Here is a 21,823-nt window from a genome sequence, read left to right on the forward strand (position 1 = left end):
CGGTCGGGGTTGTCACCTAGGGGAGAGTGAGGGAATGGAGGGAGAGGAAGTTGGCTGGATGTTTCTTTGTTACTTCCTTTGCTGCCAATGTTAGTATCTGGATACGCTACAGCAATATCGACTTATTGGACAAGCCATGCGTTGCAAGGAAGCTCACCATGGAGAAATTGATATGCTAAATATACTTCTGAGTTGATATTGTTTATAATTATGACACTAAAATGTATTACCAATAAGATTAATTCAAAAATGTATGTCTAAATACCTTAATAAAAAGAGAAAGAGGTTTAATTATAAGCATAATTAAGACTAGGTTATTTGGTAGTGATCTGCCGCAAGTCATTTCGCTCAAAATATAAGATTAGGACAGCTGAACCTTGTGAGGGTTACGTAATGTGATTACTTTTGGATGAGAGTTAATGCTGATAACAGGTTGAATAATCAAACTGCAAAGCCTCCAACTACTTTTTGTCACAGAATGGGTGAAATAAAGAGATTCTCTCTGATGTTTGGTGGGATAGCTCCATGCTCTCCCCTTAAGGTCTATAGCTATCTTTCCATGTGAAAGTCTCTAAATTTATAAACCTAGAGAATGTATTTTTGAACTGGATCCCGGGGCTCCCTTCTAGAGCTTCAAGACTCCCCGCACCTTGGGCGTCACCTACTTTATTTAGTACATGGTGGGCTAAGCCCTTGTTGTACCAGCTTAAACGGGGGATTTCTCTTGTTCTGAGTCCCGATAGGTCGAGTCTAGCGGAACCTTACAACAACACTAGTTCGAGATATTTACGCTGGGTCTCTTCTGTTTAACTGACACTATGTATAGGTTTTTCTTCTTCTTGGTCACAGAGCAACTTGAACACTGGAAATATGACAAAGATTAATAGATGCATTTCACTGGTGTTGCAGATGACAACAGCTACATGACAAAGCATGTCAACCTTTACTGAAACAAATGTTATTAAAAATAACTGGGAGGATAGGTCTTACTTTTACTGGGGTTTCGTCAAGCTCATGGACAGAAGCGTTACAGGAGGAGGCAGGAGACATCAGAAGGAATGTGGTTGTGGGCACTTGTTGGGCACTAATTCCATTGAGTTTATCAGCAGCTGTCGACACCATTCTGCTTCCTACCCATGGACAACCTCTACAAGACGTATGGGCAGAGGCATGGGCACTGGAATGAAGTGAGTCATTTCAGGATTAAAGGTCTCAGACCTTCACTGAACCTCTCCTTGTGTTCACCCAAGTTTAGATTGTGAGGTTGGGCAAGGCTCTATTCGGCCTCTCATCATGTTGATTTGAAAATTTGATATGAAAGTATGCAACCACAGGGTTGAAACTAAACTTCTTTTAAAGTTGATTCAGTTTCTTGAGACTACCACAGGAGGTGCTCAGGCCCTGGCAAGACACTGGATGCCAGTGAAAACATGGGCCTTGTTTTGGAACTGAAGAGTTGAAAAAAAGATATTTTGCAGGCCTTCTAGAGCTTACGACACAACGCATGGAGAACAATCCCTCAGCGCCAGTACAGCTGCTCCCATACCCACAGTTCGGAACCTGCCATTTTCCTCGGCACTGAAGTATCCCTCATCCCACACAAGGAAATGATGCACAGTGATGCCGGTGCCACTTAAAACTGGTGAAATAGGTGTGTCCCACTCTTTCCTACCATGGTAAGCTTGTGCTTTCATCCTGGACGCTGCTTCCTATCAGGTCTCTACCGAACTATCCACATGGATGTCATATAGGGGTCGCTGCTGCGACCCCTGGCTTGCGCCTTGCTACACCTCGCACTGATTTTGTGACCCCTGGCAAAATCAGTGCCTGGAACACAGGGGCAGCTCTTCCTAAAAGACGCTGGTTGGAGCTCCACTTGCTTGGTTTCAGTCAAATTTTTTTAATCATATAAACAGTGAATAATATTATTCACTATTAGTGTAATCGAAAAAGGTAGTACTTTAGCTGGAATATGACCGTATCTGGAAGCTAAGCTAAGTAAAAATAAATGCTGTTAAATGTATGTTTGTATGCATGCTTGCTGGTGAGTGTGTTTGTGTGCGGGAGAGAGCAGGACAGAGAAGCAAGTCTGCATGCACGTCTCACCATGAAAATCCCACACTCGTTTCCGGGGGAGAATCGGGTGAACTTAAGTGTGCTCTTAGTTGCAGAAAAGCATGCATTCTCATCTTCTGGAGACAAACATGTTTGCAGTGTGCTTTGTATGGTTGGTCGAAGGCCAGGATTTTGGTGACTGGACCTGAAGCAGAAGGGGCGCCACGAGGCCTTAGAGCCTTTTTGTCACCAGGCACTGGGGTAACGAAAAGTGAGGGGACCTCCCTGCACGGTACTTAGAGGGACCCCTCCGGGCTCAATCAAGAGATCTACTGCCAGAGTGCAAAGCCAAGGGGGCCCCTTGGAGCTAGAGGCCCCCTGCACCGCGGGGGATGCGGGGGCCTGTGTTACGCCCCTGTCACCGGGCTGGGTGATGGAATCTGGTCCCGCCGGCCCGTACAGTAGGTTTATTGACATCACGCTCTAGTGCACAGACCTGTCTGTAGGGGCTGAGACTTCAACAAGAACAAGGGTAAATGAGAACTCACCTGGTCTCGGCTAATCAGAAAAGATCAGACGTTCACGTGACCAGGTAAACATGTCACCTCCGATAGTGCAAAGGGCCCTGCATAGATGTGTTGAGCACTCTACAAACGAGAAACAGAAACATCGAGAATGACCAGGAGTGAGACCGTGCTCCAAAGGGCGAGACTCCTCTGAGGCAACAGGACCATCATCACAATCTAAGAGAGAGACCGTGCTCCAGAGGGTGAGACTCCTCCGAGGCAACAGGACCATCATCACAATCTAAGAGAGAGACCGTGCTCCAAAGGGTGAGACTCTTCTGAGGCGTGAGGACTACTGGGTCACAATCTAAGAGAGAGACCGTGCTCCAAAGGGTGAGACTCCTCTGACGCAACAGGGCCATCATCACAATCTAAGAGAGAGACCGTGCTCCAAAGGGTGAGACTCCTCTGAGGCGTGAGGACTACTGGGTCACAATCTAAGAGCGAGACTGTACTCCAGAGGGTGAGACTCCTCTGAGGCAACAGGACCATCATCACAATCTAAGAGAGAGACCGTGCTCCAGAGGGTGAGACTCCTCTGAGGCAACAGGACCATCATCACAATCTAAGAGAGAGACCGTGCTCCAAAGGGTGAGACTCTTCTGAGGCATGAGGACTACTGGGTCACAATCTAAGAGCGAGACTGTGCTCCAGAGGGTGAGACTCCTCCGAGGCAACAGGACCATCATCACAATCTAAGAGAGAGACCGTGCTCCAAAGGGTGAGACTCTTCTGAGGCATGAGGACTACTGGGTCACAATCTAAGAGCGAGACTGTGCTCCAGAGGGTGAGACTCCTCCGAGGCAACAGGACCATCATCACAATCTAAGAGAGAGACTGTGCTCCAAAGGGCGAGACTCCTCTGAGGCAACAGGACCATCATTACAATCTAAGAGTGAGACTGTGCTCCAGAGGGTGAGACTCCTCTGAGGCAACAGGACCATCATCACAGTCTAAGAGAGAGACTGTGCTCCAGAGGGTGAGACTCCTCTGAGGCAACAGGACCATCATCACAATCTAAGAGAGAGACCGTGCTCCAAAGGGTGAGACTCTTCTGAGGCATGAGGACTACTGGGTCACAATCTAAGAGCGAGACTGTGCTCCAGAGGGTGAGACTCCTCTGAGGCAACAGGACCATCATCACAATCGAGGAGAGAGACCGTGCTCCAAAGGGTGAGACTCTTCTGAGGCAACAGGATCATCATCACAATCTAAGAGCGAGACCGTGCTCCAAAGGGTGAGACTCCTCTGAGGCAACAGGACCATCATCACAATCTAAGAGAGAGACCGTGCTCCAAAGGGCGAGACTCCTCCGAGGCAACAGGACCATCATCACAGTCTAAGAGAGAGACTGTGCTCCAAAGGGCGAGACTCCTCCGAGGCAACAGGACCATCATCACAATCTAAGAGAGAGACCGTGCTCCAAAGGGTGAGACTCCTCTGAGGCGTGAGGACTACTGGGTCACAATCTAAGAGCGAGACTGTGCTCCAGAGGGTGAGACTCCTCCGAGGCAACAGGACCATCATCACAATCTAAGAGAGAGACCGTGCTCCAAAGGGTGAGACTCTTCTGAGGCGTGAGGACTACCGGGTCACAATCTAAGAGCGAGACTGTGCTCCAGAGGGTGAGACTCCTCTGAGGCAACAGGACCATCATCACAATCTAAGAGAGAGACCGTGCTCCAAAGGGTGAGACTCTTCTGAGGCGTGAGGACTACTGGGTCACAATCTAAGAGCGAGACTGTGCTCCAGAGGGTGAGACTCCTCTGAGGCAACAGGACCATCATCACAATCTAGGAGAGAGACCGTGCTCCAAAGGGTGAGACTCTTCTGAGGCGTGAGGACTACCGGGTCACAATCTAAGAGTGAGACTGCTCCAGAGGGTGAGACTCCTCTGAGGCAACAGGACCATCATCACAATCTAGGAGAGAGACCGTGCTCCAAAGGGTGAGACTCTTCTGAGGCAACAGGATCATCATCACAATCTAAGAGCGAGACCGTGCTCCAAAGGGTGAGACTCCTCTGAGGCAACAGGACCATCATCACAATCTAAGAGAGAGACCGTGCTCCAAAGGGCGAGACTCCTCCGAGGCAACAGGACCATCATCACAGTCTAAGAGAGAGACTGTGCTCCAAAGGGCGAGACTCCTCCGAGGCAACAGGACCATCATCACAATCTAAGAGAGAGACCGTGCTCCAAAGGGTGAGACTCCTCTGAGGCGTGAGGACTACTGGGTCACAATCTAAGAGCGAGACTGTGCTCCAGAGGGTGAGACTCCTCCGAGGCAACAGGACCATCATCACAATCTAAGAGAGAGACCGTGCTCCAAAGGGTGAGACTCTTCTGAGGCGTGAGGACTACCGGGTCACAATCTAAGAGCGAGACTGTGCTCCAGAGGGTGAGACTCCTCTGAGGCAACAGGACCATCATCACAATCTAAGAGAGAGACCGTGCTCCAAAGGGTGAGACTCTTCTGAGGCGTGAGGACTACTGGGTCACAATCTAAGAGCGAGACTGTGCTCCAGAGGGTGAGACTCCTCTGAGGCAACAGGACCATCATCACAATCTAGGAGAGAGACCGTGCTCCAAAGGGTGAGACTCTTCTGAGGCGTGAGGACTACCGGGTCACAATCTAAGAGTGAGACTGCTCCAGAGGGTGAGACTCCTTTGAGGCGTAAGGACCATCATCACAATCTAAGAGTTAAGACTGTGTTCCAAAGGGTGAGGCTCCTTTGAGGGAACATGACCATCAGTGCAATGTAGGAGTGAGACTGCGACCCAAAGTGTGAGACTCTTCTGAGGCGTAAAGTCTACCGGGTCACAATCTAAGAGAGAATGTGCTCCAGAAGGCGAGACTCCTCCGAGGGAACAGACCACTGTCGCAATCTAAGAGTGAGACTGCGATCCAGAGAGTGAGACTCCTCTGAGGGAAAAGGACCATCATCACAATCTAAGAGAGACAGTGCTCCCAGAAGTGAGTCTTTTAAAATCAACAGGGCCACGGTGCGCGTTGTCAGCCTCCCACCTGGTGAGGGACACTGGGTCTCTGCAGCAGGCCGTGTTCTTGGCACTGAGCACCATGTACCAATCCACGCGCCCACACACTCACAGACATACCGCATCCAACAGCACCTGGCATTGCCCTAGAAAATGCAAGTACATTTCTCCTTGGGAAAATGTGCTACGTGCTCTTACCACCGCGCCCTGTGCATCTGCCCACTAATGCCGTGTTTTATTTCTGCCAGGGCACCATGAAAGGAATCATGGTCGTGTCTATTAACCAATCCCTGCTGTCTCCTTCATTCCCCTCCACCTACCCTCTCCCTCCCCTTTTACTCCTACGCAGCCCGCCGTCACCCAAAACTCCAGTGCCTCGCACCCCCACACACACTCTGGAAATAGTCTCTCCTGCTTGTTGTGACATTATCACCCGCTGCCTCTGTATATGTTGTGATTAGGTACCACACCGCTCCTCACTCTCCCACCTTCACTAGCGAGGCGCTAGATGCCAGTCAGTGAAGTCCCTGAAGACGCCTGGCGGTCGTACAAAATCACCCGCTTCGACGTCCGTGCACATTGGTACCTGTTTCTTTCCACAGCCGGGCACTGTACTGCCTTTCACTAGTAAAGCCGGGCCTTTCTCCTGCCTCTCCTGTAGTCACACCGGCGGGGCTCCCGCTTCTCCCCGGTAACTAAGGGCACAGTTCCTCCTCCTTGTGCCGTCGGTCGCTACGTCTTGCTAGTGTTTGTGACATCATAGCCCGCTGGTCACGTGCCCCTTGTGACGCCATGCCCCGCTCATCTCTTGTGATGTCAGAGCCCACGTACTTGTCTCCTGTGACATCAGACCCAGCTACCCCCGGCCTCACAACCTTCGTTCACCCACTGGTGGGCCTAACTCAGAGGGTGCAAGCAAAAACTCACCAACAGACGAAGGGCATGGAGTACTGCTCTGGCCTCCTGCCTAGATAAACCTGCTGGGGGTGTCAGATATATGTGGGGTACACTCATACTGCACATGGTTTCCATGCATACCACATGCAAATCACATATAAACACATACACCCAATTATGGGGTAGAGACGGACTCCAACTATGTGAGTCTATGCGGATTTTACCGAGTGAGGGCAGGCAGACCTCACCCAACAGTGAAGGTGACCACCACCACCAGTGGTGCTGGAGCAATTTTCAGAGTGGGTGCTGGCCAGCGATATCACCTGACTTGAAGTGGCTTGACTTCACTTTCCATGCAGCTGTTGTATATTTTGTTATACGTTAAACCTGGCATCTTTTGGTGTAATTTCCCCTGTTTTTTTGCTTCCAACCTCCTGTGTTTGACTGTGCGCTGAGCTTTGTTTTTGCTGGCTATAGGACTCTGGGTACTTAACCACTGCCGACCAGGGCTAAAGTGCAAGTACTCCGTGTCTAAAACCTAATGGCATTTGGGTTCTCCATGATTGGCGTATTTGATTTACTAGTAAGTCCCTAGTACAGTGCACTGTGTGAGACCAGGGCTGTAACTCAAATGCTACTTGTGGGCTGAAGCACAGATTGTAACACCCACGTAAGTAGCCCTGCAAACATGTCTCAGGCCTGCCACTGCAGAGCCTGTGGGTGCAGTTTCACCTACATGCCAGGTCCAAACCTTCGCTTTTATTACATCTAAGGCACTCCTACGGTAGGCCCTAAGTAGCCCCATGGACAGGCCGCAGTGTATTTAAAAGGAAGGACATGTACTCACACGTTTTACATGTCCTGGTAGTGAAAAACTTCTACGTTCGTTTTTCACTACAGCAAGGCCTATCTCTCCCATTGATTAGCATTGGAGCGGCCTTGTAACATCTTATAAGTGTATCTGCCAATCGAGAGCAGATAGAACATTGGAGTTTTGTGTTTCTGGATTCACAATTTAAAAACACATCTTTTAGTAACGTTGGTTTTTAAATTGCACGTCTGAAATAACACTTTTAGAAAGTTGGCATTTTCTTACTTAACCATTCGGTGTCTCTCCCTGTCCCTAGAATACACGTCTGTGTTGGATGACAGATGGGCTTTGTGAATTCGCTCCAGACAGTCACACACAAAGGGAGCTGAGGTGTGCCCTGCATATCCTGATGGCCCATCACCGGCTGATGAGCTTTCCTGAGCTAGAGTGGTGAGTGGGGCTGACACCTGCACTTGAATTAAGCTGTGCCAGGACCTACACAAAGAGGTCGCCACCCTATGTAGTGTGTCTAGAGCCAGAGCAAGGAAGGGTAGAGTCTTGTGCATTACAAACACCTGTCTTTGAAGTCTCCCTACTTCAAAGCCAAAATGGGTATAAGAACTGGACCTCTGACGCCATATACTTGGAACATGTTTGGACTGAGGACATTCTGCCAGGAAGAAGAGCTGTTGTGCTGCCAGGAGAGACTGCCACTTTGCTGTTTGCTTAGCTGTGCTGACCTGCTGCCTGCTGCTTCAGTCTTGGCAGTGAGAGGACTGGACTTTGCTCTCTACATCCTGCTTTCTAAGGTTCTCTGTGGGCTGGAGTCGAGCTTGCCTCCTGTTAGAAGTCTCAGAGCCATGGAAGACGTCACCTGTAGCACTTGGGCTCGTCTGCTGAGAGCTCTGCTTGCCAAGTGGTGCCATATCCAGTTTTTGAGCCCTTGGAATCGAGTTACAGTGCGACCAGAAGAACCCGACATCAAGGACTTCGGAAACGGCGCCTGGCTGCAACTTTGACGTTGTGCTGCTGCCTGTACTGAAGCCACTGTCCCCGCTCAATGCAACAACCATGAAATACAACGCAAGCTCCAATGACGACGCAACGCCTCCAAAGAACCTCCACTGCGGGAGTCCCGAGCACCATGCCACAAACATCCATGATGCACCGCTCCGACACCACCGCTGTGGCCCTGTGGTTTGGCCTCAACGACACAAAACCAAGACCTCGTGGCTTGACCACCAACATCATTGATACCGCTCCGCAGTAAGTAACCGAGGTACCACTCCTGCAGCTTACGCATTACCTCCCCTGCTCTTCGCATCGTCCCCGGGCGTTTGCAGCTCAATGACCCTGCACCGCTTCCAGGAACCAACTCCTCACTTGCTACATTGATGCCTCACCTCCTTTGCGCAACGCACCGTCCCGAGCTCCAACATGCCAATGACCCTGCCTAGCAGCAAGGAACTGACACATCACCTGCTTTCGCTACGCCTCACCTCTCGAATGTGTTAAACCATCTTTGGTTTTTAAAGCATCCAAGGGTACTGTACTGGGGTCTGCGTGACTCCTGTATCTGTCCGTCTTCCCTCGCAGTTGGGCTAAACCTGTGGATATTTGCCTTGGTCAAGCGTGACCCAATTGCTCCAATTAGAGCTATTGTTATCTAAGAACTTTCATTAACCTTGAAGAATTCGTACCTTGATTTGTGTATTTTGGCTTTTTGTCGTTCTAGTCTTGCTTTACTCAAGATAAATATTAGCTATTTTTCTAAACGGGTGTGGTGTACTTTTCTGGTGTTTTCACTGTGTTACTCTGTGTGTGTGTGTGGGCATATGTGTGCCCAAATACTTTGCACATTACCTCTAGGGATAAGATTGACTGCTCTTGCCAAGCTACCAAGGGGGTGAGCACAAGTTCTCCAGTATTACATCTTTCATAGATTCACATGCTTGTATCTTCCCCGTCGTCATGGTGGGAGTCTCACGGTAACAGAATGACCAAAGCAGTATCATAGAGAAGATAAAACTGCATAGAAAATCCCATAGGGACTATAGCATTTGGTAACCAGACCATGTCGTTATTTGGTCCAAAAGTCAGCCAATCAGCATTGCTGCCCTGACCTCACACACCCCAGCAGAAGCTTCCTGCCTCAGATTTCCAACCGCCTTCGTGTGAGAAAGGAGTCTCCCTGAGCTCTGCTCAGTTTACTGTTCCTGAGTGAACTTTTGACCTTTTGATTCTTATATCCTGACTTCTGGATTAAGGTATTGTGTGACTATATTTCTCAATATGGCTGAAAGCTCTAAGAAGAGGCTGTTCAGGCCTTGCAGATCCTGTGGGAAGGCCAGGCTTTTCTCAGAAGACCCTCATAAGGACTGCCTATACTGTCTTCATCCTAAGCAAGTTGCTAAGGATTGCAAATACTGTAGAACTTTTTCTGTCAAAACCCTTAGAGACAGAGAAGCTCGCTTGCTGTTATGGCTTCAGAAGAAGAAGGCCATATCAGACTCAGATTCTGGGGAGGAATCTTCTAAACTAACACCTAAGAAGAGAAAGGCCTCTATTTCTGAGGAGAAAGTGGAGCCTAAAAAGAGTAAACCTAAGGAGAAAGCAATGTCATCTCTCCCTATTACTCCTCTGAAGAAGCTGTCAGACCAAAAAGGGACAGGGTCCGCTCCGTCGACCAGTTCCCTAACTTTTGCTTCAAAATCTGTGGAAAAACCTTCAGTTCCGTCGACGACTGCACCGTCGACGACGACTTCGTCGACGACGACGGCTTCGTCGACGACAGGATCTAAAGCAGCGTCGACGACGTCGACGACCACGACGTCGACGAGTAAGATTATCCCGTCGACGAAGAGACCGTCGACGACCACGACGACGACATCGTCGACGAAGAGCTCGACGACTAGGATGTCGACGGGGGCCCCGTCGACGGTGGACCCGTCGACGACGGTTCCGTCGACGGTGTCGTCGACGGCACCGTCGACGAAAATTATACTGAAAACGGCAAAAGCTTTCAAATCTCCCCAGTCGAAGACTATGATTTCAATCCGGTCTTTTCAGTCGTCCAAGGGTTCGGCGACTATCAGCAAATCGGCGGAGTTCACATCATGGACGAAGATTTCACCTCTCCCACCATCTTCTCTGTTAGAACAAGACTCAGATGGAGAGGAGTCCTCAGGTGCTGCCTACAGTCCTTCACAGCTCCAAATAAAGAGCCAAGACACAGATGAGGAGGAGGTATTCTCCTTTAAGGACAGAACTCAATCTTCCAGGTATGAGTCTTTCCAAGACACATGTGAGTATAATGAGGAGGAAGAGCAACAAGAGGAATCACGTGAGGTAGAGCGGCAGGACACAGTTTCCATTCCGATATCTCTTGTATCTGACCTCAGATTCATGATAAACGACTACTACCGTCGTTTCCCGGAGGCAAACGCCCCTCAATCAGCTACGCCAATAGACTCTTCGCAGCAAGCCAAGGCGAAGGACACCATTCAAGATCAAGGGGTGAGATCACCGCCTTTGGTTACAATACGAGATGACCTAACGGAATCCGACGAGGATGAACAACCCGAAGAAGGGGAGCTTGTTCATGATGCTTCGGGACAAGAATGGAATGAATACATCTTGCCATCGGCCCCGTCACCATCTCCACTGCCATCCACCTCTCCTCCTCAAGACATCGGAGGTTTCCACGACATCATGGAAAAAGCGGCGAAGAGGTTTAAATTGGATATGGAGGTTAAAGAAACAGACTGTTTCTTGTATGATTTCAAGGACGATGCCAGGAAATCAGCTAGATTTATTCCAATTATCCCTCATATTTGGGAAGAGGGCCTAAAAATTTTGAAAACTCCGGCTTCCATAGCGGTATCAGTCCCAAGGATTGAAAAGAAGTATAGAGCGCCAGAGTCTGCTGCAGCCTGTCTAATAGGACACCCCAGACCAGAGTCAGTTGTGACGCAGGCGGCGCAGAGAAATTCAAAGAACCCGGTGGCTACTTCCTTGGTGCCACCAGACAAAGAAGGAAGAAGGATGGATGGTGCCGGTAAGAGGTTTGCAGTCATGGCAGCCTCTACTATTAAGGCAGCCAATGCTATGGCCCTAATTAGCCGTTTCAACAGGCAAATGTGGTCAGATCTGGCACCCATACTGTCTGCGCTTCCGGAAGATAGGAAAGAGGAAGCGGTGGCCATCCTCAAAGACGGAGCAAAGTCCGCGGCTGAATCCATTGACATCACCATGGATGTCTCATCTATGGCTTTCAGACAGATGGCTGGAGCAGTTTCGCTTCGCAGACAAGGCTGGCTTAAGTCTACCTCATTTCGTCCAGAGGTGCAATCGAAGATTGTGGACATGCCGTTTGACGGCGAAAATTTATTCGGGAAACATATAGATGAGGCGTTGCAAGGCATCAAATCCGACACGGATACTGCTAGAGCGCTGGGATCTCTTCAACAAGGAAGGTTTCAGTCCTTTCGTAGAAGAGGTACAAGAGGTCAATTCAATCAGAGAGCCTCATATCAGACCAACAGATATCAGCCGTATAACCAACAAAATTATCGGCAATACAATTCAAACACCCAGTTCAAGCCCTACAACTCCTCTTACCAGCAGCAATCTAGGGGCAAGTCTGGCGCCAGAGGGAAGAATCAACAGTCTAACAGACGTCAATGATTTCAGGCCGGCGCTCCCCACAATGCAGATCCCGGAAAACGACCACTATCTGTCTCAATACTTCAACAACTGGAAGTCCATAACATCGGACAAATGGGTTCTAGATGTCATCAGCAGGGGTCATACCCTGGAATTTGTAGAAATACCACCGGATCATCCCCCGGTGCTCAGGCTCTCTCAACATCGTCAGGAATTGCAGAGGGAGGTCCTCTCGCTTCTGCAAAAGGGATCCATAGAGGAAGTGCCACAACATCTCAGAGGGAAAGGCTTCTACTCGCATTTCTTCCTCATCAAGAAGAAACAAACCCTGAAATGGAGACAGGTATTGGATTTGAGGGATCTGAATCAATACATAAAAAAGATTCCATTCAGAATGCTATCATTGCAAGAGATCCTGCAAATGTTAAAGGAACAAGACTACATGGCGTCTTTGGATCTCATGGATGCGTACTTCCATATTCCAATTCACTGGAAGCACAGAAGATATTTAAGATTCATCGTGGAGAGTCGCCACTTTCAATTCAAGGTCCTTCCATTCGGCCTCAAATCGGCCCCGAGGGTGTTCACCAAATGCATGGCCCCGGTGGCAGCCCATTTAAGATTGCAAGGGCATTACATTTACCCATATCTGGACGACTGGTTAGTGACAGGTCCGTCTTTCATAGAAACAACAACGTCTCTCCAGTGCTGCATTCGACTGTTCCGACGTTTGGGACTGAGGACCAACTTAGAGAAGTCCTCGCTGACTCCAGCCCAGGGCATTCACTTCCTAGGAGCGTGGATATGCACCAAGGCAGTGAAAGCTTATCCTTCCAAGGAACGGATGACAAAGATAATGGGTCTGGCCACGACCCTTCAGTCAAAAAGGTTCACTTCAGTGAGAATATACAAATCCATGTTAGGGATGATATCTTCTTGCATCCCACTGGTACCAAATTGCCGTCTTCGAATGAGACCTTTACAGGAACAACTGGACGAGCAGTGGGTTCAGTCCAAAGGCACCTTCGAGGATGGCATTACCATCACGAACCGTATGAAGGTGGCCATGTCATGGTGGAAAGTGCAGAAGAACCTGGATCAGGGCTTACCCTTTGTGACTCAGACTCACGATTACGTGATGACAACGGACGCCTCCTTACAAGGATGGGGCGCTCATCTTCAGGAGCTGGAGATCCAGGGTCTCTGGTCAAACTGGGAGGCACAGCTTCACATAAACATGCTAGAACTCAAAGCTGTGTTCCTGGGGCTCCAAGCCTTCCTACCCAGGATACGACATGCATTGGTGCTTATTCAAACGGACAGCACCACGACTATGTTTTATCTGCTAAAGCAAGGGGGAACAAAATCCAAACAACTGTCGATGTTGGCGCAAAGAATATGGAAGTGGCTGATAATCCACGGCATTTCAATCCAAGTGCAACATATACAAGGCATCCTCAACACGCGGGCAGATGCCCTGAGTCGCACACCGAATGTGACGCACGAATGGGAACTGCACGACACTCAGCTCCACAGAGTGTTTCAAAGGTGGGGCACTCCCACATTATACTTGTTCGCAACCAGGGACAATTCAAAGTGCGTCCAGTTTGCGTCCAGGTACCCTCAACAAGATTCCAGGGGAAATGCATTCCACATGGATTGGACGGACATGTTTGCCTACGCGTTCCCTCCGTTTCCACTGATACCACGAATACTTCGCAAAATGAGGGCGGAACCGTGTCAGGTCATACTGATAGCACCAGCCTGGCCGAGGCAGGCATGGTATCCAGAACTGCTACGGATGTCAAAGGGCAACAAAATTCAGTTTCCGACATTCCAGAACCTCATTTCCATGAAAAATGGTCAGATTCTTCATCCGGACCTGCAATCGCTAAAATTGTCCGCATGGAACCTCATGAGCGGGAATTCCAGGACCTAAACATTCCTCAAGAATGCAGACATATTCTGTCACAAGCCAGAGCTATGTCAACCAACAAGACATATGCAGCTAAATGGTCTCGTTTCTGTCACTGGTGCGACAGTCAAAACTTGCATCCGTTAACAGTACACCCTGAAGGTATTCTACCCTACCTGTTATCACTATCTAAGGCAGGACTGTCGCATGCCTCGGTAAAGGTACACTTAGCAGCAATATCACGCTTCAGGAGAAAGCCAAACGAGCCATCTCTCTGGTCTTCCAGGCTAATAAAGGAGTTTATTAAAGGACTTTTTAGAGTTTTTCCACCCATTCGGCACCCACCAGTGCCATGGCACCTCAATACAGTCCTGTCGCAACTTATGAGGCCTCCTTTCGAGCCTATCCACAACACAGACTTACAGTTTCTTTCATGGAAGACAGCCCTGCTCCTCGCATTAACATCAGCAAGGAGGGTTAGCGAAATTCAAGCCTTTTCAGTGGAAGAACCCTTTTTACAATTTCGCCAGGACAGGGTTATTTTAAGGACAAATCCTACCTTCATACCTAAAGTCCCTACGTCTTTTCATCTCAATGAGCCTATTATTTTGCCTACCTTTTTCAGCAATCCCTCAACTGATGCAGAAAGAGCATTGCACTCTTTAGACATTGCTAGATGTTTGAAGTTCTACATTGAACGAACAAAGACATTCCGCAAATCCAAACAATTATTTATTGCTTTTGAAGGCCAAAGGAGAGGCCTTCCTCTTTCAAGACTGAGTATTGCAAGATGGATATCATCGGCTATACTGAAATGTCATGAGAAAGCGGGAAAGCCGCTCTCTTCTACGGTGAATGCACATTCCACAAGAAAGATGGCGACATCAATGGCCTTATTCGCAGGAGTGTCGCTGCCAGACATCTGCAGAGCAGCGACGTGGAAGAGTGTGCACTCTTTCACCAAGCACTACTGTCTGGACACTGCATGGAAAGAAGACACGGCAGTGGGACAAGCTGTTTTGAAACGCCTATTTCAATAAGGTACAATTTGATTATTTGCTAATTTGTCTATTCAGTACTTTTGCCTTATACTTGCATGTATTTTCATATATACATATGTCTCTGCATACTTGGTATTATACGGATATGTATTATTCTAACATTGCTTTATTGCAGAGCTTCCTTCTGGGTTCTGTCCTGGAAACGCTGCAAACCTTTGTGAGCACTGCTTACTAATCTGATACAAGCATGTGAATCTATGAAAGATGTAATACTGGAGAAGGAATTAGTTACATACCTGTACACTATAGTTCTCCAGTATTATCTTTCATAGATTCACATGCGCCCACCCGCCTCCCCGTTTCGCAGGCAGAACCTGTTTCTCGGTATTTATCCATGTCTCTCACTCGGGGACGGAAATCTGAGGCAGGAAGCTTCTGCTGGGGAGTGTGAGGTCAGGGCAGCAATGCTGATTGGCTGACTTTTGGACCAAATAACGACATGGTCTGGTTACCAAATGCTATAGTCCCTATGGGATTTTCTATGCAGTTTTATCTTCTCTATGATACTGCTTTGGTCATTCTGTTACCGTGAGACTCCCACCATGACGATGGGGAAGATACAAGCATGTGAATCTATGAAAGATAATACTGGAGAACTATAGTGTACAGGTAAGTAACTAATTCCTTATTCTAAGCGTGTACCTTACTTGCTCCCTACTTCGACAGGATGCATACTATGCCAACAAGAGACCCCTTTTCTAACACATATTTGTGCTTTACTTTGCAATGCAAACACATTTTTTTGTATATATGTAATAGAAAACCACTGGATTACTGTGACCTTCTCCTCTCACCTGTACCCAAGCAAAACAGCACAAGTGTAACTAGTGAAAACTACAAAATACCCAAATATACCAAGAAAGTAATAATAAAACACAGCTCCCCGTGTTAAAAAAATTAGCAGTACTTTGTCCTGTGAAGTTACCTGTCGTGAGACAGTTTGTAGGTCTCCTTAATGTTAATTCTCCATCTGAACAACTTCAAAGGTGCATGGGAGTGCTCCAGCACATGCACCTCTCCTACCAGCGCATCTGCACGGCACCCACATAAGCAGAGGCTAGCAGCCCTGTCTCACAGAAATGCAATATATGTATGCTTTGTATTGCTTTGTCACCCCAACATCTTAGAAAACTGCACTGTGCATACACTGAAAAAATAGGCAATTTTCTATGTCTGTTTTTACATTAACTTTGTATTACCACTAGGAGGCGCCACGAGGCTGCTGCCTTACCATACCTGATGATCAGGTCTGCCCTGGGTGAATGCTGGGTCTTGGAAGCCAAAACTATACCAGGAAAAGAAAAACTCCAGTTTCTAGAATGCGATAAGCTGCTGCCTATATAAGGCTAGGACTGTCTCAGGGTCTGACGCAGGACACGAGGTCACCTGGATGTTAGATATATTTCGTAATGTTTGAGACAGGGTTGGTGACATTTACAGGTGTTAGTCAATTACTTTTGCACACCTAGGTTCACAAATTAAAATGTCTGAACCCATGAATCGTCACAGGTTTGACCTTGTTGAGAATAAAATACTGTTTCTTAGACTTGACACAGGGAACTGTACAACAATGTAGGATAAATACTTCGACCACAGCGCCGCCATTACTGAACAGGAAACGTCTCACCAACCAGCTACAAAAGGACAAGCAGTTTTACTTCGTTCCTTCCAATGAAAACATAGTGACGGGCAGTAACCGCACAAACACCAACATTTCAATTAGTGGTGTATATTTTTCATCAATCTCTATAAAAAGTCGAGGATCAGCTAGTTAACAAACAGGTATGGATGATAGGCACAGAAAACCTGCTGCTTATACTAGCACTATCATAAAGTCACCAGGTGCTTAATTTTCATGAAAGGGTATACGGGTGCCCAGCTTTTTTCTTAGGAGCCTGTGAGTGTTGTGGAGTAAAATAAAATTGTAAAATGTGTGTTTTGTAAAGCGCACTGCTACCCGCACCGCAGGCCTCGTAGCGCTATAGACCGCTGGGGAACCCGTCCTGGCTTTCCCTGTGAGATAGTCCCTCCTGGGAGTCTCCAAGGTGAAACCAGGCATCCCCGGCGTTTGTGAGGGGCCGTTGTGGAGATGAGGCAAGCTTAATGCCCAGAGTTGCCGAGTGTGATCCCTGGTTAGAGTAGGCACCGAGGTGAGAATTATCGAGTCCGCTGACCCTGGTCCAAGACCCTGCCGCGTCGGGAATCGAACCCTGATCCCAGGCTGTTCTCTGCTCTCGGGTCTGCTGCCTCTAACCAGTGAGCCACACCACTAGTAGTGGGGGAAACATCCTTTACAACGAAACTTTTTCAACGCAGTACCTTTTACAACGCAGGAATTACAACGCAAGTCATTACAAAGACTTGCGCTGGAGGGCGCTGTAGGATAGGGAATAGTTTAATTTACTATCTAAAACCTTCCCTACTATCTACGGGGACTGGAGTTGGAATACTAAATTAAACTATTCACTATCCAGCGCCTCCCAACATTGTAAAACCTGCGTTGTAAAGGCATGCGTGGTAAAAGCATGCGTTGTAACGACATACATCCGAGTAGTGGGATTGGCAATTCTAAGGCTACTGAGTCTTTATTCCAACTCTTGCCCCTAGCTTACATCATCAGCCACCAGGCACTCCATCACGACTGACACCCCTGCCTATCTGGCTGACAAGCTCACCATTCCTAGCCGTGTCTGCACACCCGAGCGCAGACAAAGAAATTCAAACAAGAAAAAACAAGGCAAGACATCTTCTCAATCTAAGCACCAAGGATCCGGAACAAGATCCTTGTTTCCATCAGGGCCACTCCCAGCCCTACTCCAGTTTGGTAAAGAGTTGAAGATGCACCCCTTCAAAGAATATTACATCTCAATACAGTAATGGTTCACATTCACTCTTAGAAACCAGTTATCGCTCAAATAACATGCTGAATGTATCTTTGCTTTGCTTTTTCTGTAAGGAGCTCTAAAGACTTCTGGCTAGGTTCACACTATACAAATACCACAAATGTACATCGTACACTTCTTGTTTTTATCTCACTCATACAAAGACTTTAGTATCCATGATTTTTCCCTTCATGCCTGTTCTAGTTCTATGCCTTTTTCTCCTCTGGGGAAAAATCTGTTAATGAAAAATAAGTCCCAGCCCCACCAGTAGGTGATAGTGTCTACCAACTGCAGCCACAGACTCAAATTAAGCACCACAGTCATACTTTGAAGATACCAGTGGTCAGTGAATCTAACTTGCAGATGTTGTAAGAAGCACTAAAGGGGTAACAGATGCTATTCCTAGCTACATTCAACCACTAAATCCTGTGGATCAATGAGTCAAAAGCACTTTGACCCCCTTATCTAAATATGAGAACAATATTTAACACAAACTGAAAATCCCAGACAAATTCAACAACATATGGTTGGCATTTATTGATATGTCTGCCTTTTCTAGTTTTATTTTTAGACCTTGGTTTTGACAGCTCAGTAGCCAAACAGAAATGTTGCTTACATTATACACACAGTGAGATTTGGGTCTGCCCATTTCAATCATTGGCTTTCTACGGCCAGCCTCTTCCAGCTATTAGCCTGAGGCTTTGTAAATTATTTCTTGATCAGCACAGTGGAGTATTCCTTTCTCACCTAATGCTATTAACTGTTTACATGAATCCTTCCAACTCCACTCCTGTGCATGAACTGAACTACATGAGGGACTACTTAACAACTGTAGCCCTCTCTGTCCATTTCCACTAGCTCCATCGCGTTTCTCTACAATGTGCTAATGCTGCACATGCTAGCATATGAAACCCAGACATATTGGCTTTGCCTATGCTTGTTTCTTCTTCTCCACTACCTCTGGCTCTGTCGTCTTAAGTTATTAGGAAAGAGGAGGAGGGTGGGCTAGTGATGGGTGATTCGAGAAGTATATGGGGTATGACTTTTGAACATTTCTTAGTATCGTTGCACTTTTATACTTTCATGTAATGTTTACTAAATAATTATTTAGAAAACTACAGTCGGTCTGTTTGCTCTTCCAGCCACTTGGAAAATACATATTTGCCTTATTTGCTCGTGCAGGGTTTTTCCACTAAAAGCAGCAAAAGCTCCAGCAGCTGTTTGCCCGGGTTCTCACCTTATGTTGTGTTCATGAGTTGCACAGCAACCCTCCATGATTCCCCCTTCCTCCACAACCAGCCACAAAGAAATTAAAAAACAGGGGAGTTAGACTGACAAGAAAGCCATCTAATCATGAGCTAGGGCTGACACGAAACCCACCCTGTGTAGTATTGTATACCATGCTGTCTGCAGCCAGACTGGAAAAGAACCTTCAAAGGCTTGTTCCATGGCCTGCAGCCTCCCTGGTAGCAGCCAACAGCCCTGCTGAGCCCCAGGCTACATCTCACCACCTCCCCCTTGCATTTTTCCTTTATATTTTCACTTGATGAAGACATTTTGCCTTCCATTTCTGTCTGCCTTTCTGTAGTCATGAGTGATTTTTCTGCTGCTCATTAAAAAGAAAGATGTATCTCTGTCCTTTTGATAAGAGCAAGCCTAGGCAACAAAGGCTGGTGTGGGCAGCCCCTTTGATCATTGCCACGGGCTCCTTTAATGCAGACCTCCATGGCACTTGTAAGGTCTGCCTGCAGGCCTCATTCCAGCCTGTACAGTCATTTGCTGAACATTAGGCCATGTTGTACCACAATGCCTAACAAAGCTCTCAGCACGCGTGTAGGTCTGTCTCTCCAGCATCATATTTAAAAAAAAGAATAATTACGGAAATATATACATTCAAGGGCTTTCAGCCAGTCCTCTTCATCCATTGATCTATTCAAGTGTCATTAACACACTGCTTCCACCTACCACAGAATTCAGTATGGGGCAATGGGTCAGCCCTCTTCAGCCATTGGCTCTTTTCACTTGGAATGACTGCATTTTGCTAGTGAAAAATTGCAAATAAGGGGGGGGGGAGAGCACTTCAGAGTCTGGGTAGATAACAATCTATTCTTTGATTTTTTCTTTCTTTTAAAGATGCCTTTATTGATATTTGTAATGGATCTATTTTTTACAAAGCTTGCATGTCACCTTTAGAGAAAAAACATCCATCCTTCTTATAACGTTTCCACGTTTAAGGTTTATTGAATATCTTTAAAAAAAAGAAATCACACGCTGACAGGAGATTTGTCATTTCCTCAGTGATGCAATTCCTTGATCAGATCTGATTATTTCACTGAAACCTTATTGTTTTATCTTTTGGGTAAGAAGTTTCATGACCAGGAACAAGGCCTTTCATGTCACTGTAGTGTCCAACTGGACACATTCTAGTGTCTCAGCAGGCACTGAATTTACTAGCCACTCCCTAGAGGGCTGGGCACACTTTCACCCAACACCCATCCACCACAGGCGTCACAATTGACGTGACCCTGCCAATAAAAGGGCCCGGATGCACGGGCTTGTGGCCAGTTATCTAGCACACCCACAGCGTGTGTCACTTATTTTAGTAGCATGTGAGCCGTGGGCCCACAATACTACATTAGCCCGAGAGGGGTCCTACCCCGCATATGAGCTGGAAGCAGCCTCGCAGTTCCTTGTGGGGAGAAAAATGTGTGGTGCAAAAGGGGCCGCCGCTGTCGTTTGCCCAGGGAGAAGGCAGCAAGCAGCGCTGTTGGAGATGGCTGACGACTACCGATTGCTGACTTCAAGGTGGGGCACGCAACATTGCTCACCGGCCTAATGTGGGGAGGTAACCTGAGCAGTGCCAGACAGACTCCCAGATCATCCGGGCGGAGCAGTTGCTACTGGAATTTGCTCGAGTATTCACGCAGTTCGCCGACATTGATCCGTACAGGAAGCGGCAGCCAACATCTAACGTCCCATTCTTATTACGAAGGGATTATCGTCTACCAATTCAAGATTCGCGCTTATCCAATACCTTTTCACGGCACCCCGGATTCCGACTCAGGCCTGAAAAGTTCTACCTACTACCCTGTAGCATTTGAACCCCGGTTTACCTTCGTAATTTACAAACATGAATTACAATGTTTGCGCAAAGGCATGTTTATTTTCACTGTCCTGAAGATGATCCCATGATTCTCCCATAAGGGATCGAAACGTCGTAGACACTATATGTGCCATATGTTTCTAATATTTCTGGATCACAAAATGCAATGGTACTCTTCTGTAAAATAAGTCTAAAAAACTACTGTACATAGACTTCGTGTTCTTGCCTGAAACTTCGCCCCTCCCTTCCTTTTATGTTTCCCATGTATGTTCCTAAGTTGGATGCAGGTGTCGTCCCACTTGTATTTGTTATTTGATCCTTTTTGTTTAAATACTTATTAATGAATAAATGCTGTCCGGCTGGACAAAGAACATATTGTCTATTTAGCGTATGTTAACCAAGTGCTCCTTAAAACTCTTTCTTGTCTAGGGACCACTGTCTTTAGTAAAAAAAAAAAAAGACAGAGACATGGCGGCCTGGTGAGTGGCGTTCCCTGGCCTGCGCAAGTATGTCAAAAGGGGCAGAGTGTGCCTCTAGCAGAACTGAGTGAATGGGTGCTGGACAACAGGGCAAAAGCTCCATGGTGCTGGAATAAACAATCATGATGCATACAAGCCGCCCTGTATTCATGAACATGTGCCTGTCCCACAGCCATTGACAGCTAGAGACTGACAGAGATGCCAGACGGTGCCATCACACATTGCCTGAAACACAAGACCAAACAAGAAGCCTAAAGGTGGCCCAGCCAAGAAAAGCCCAGCCACGGCCGTGAGGACGGAAAGCAGCCAAGCCCCATAAAGGCGCAAGGAGAACGTGCTGTGCACGCAGCCGCCAGTGGCTGTCTGACGCCACCGCAAGCAAGGAATTTAC

General features: G+C 47.5%; 1 protein-coding gene across 5 annotated transcripts in view; it reads right to left on the minus strand.

Moving 5' to 3' along the window:
* CAMKK2 (calcium/calmodulin dependent protein kinase kinase 2) overlaps nucleotides 1-21,823 on the minus strand; it is a 315,788-nt gene that overhangs the window by 216,165 nt on the left and 77,800 nt on the right. The gene's annotated exons all lie outside the window — the stretch shown is intronic.

Source organism: Lissotriton helveticus, chromosome 11 (assembly GCF_964261635.1).
Source record: "Lissotriton helveticus chromosome 11, aLisHel1.1, whole genome shotgun sequence".
Classification (NCBI taxonomy): domain Eukaryota; kingdom Metazoa; phylum Chordata; class Amphibia; order Caudata; family Salamandridae; genus Lissotriton; species Lissotriton helveticus.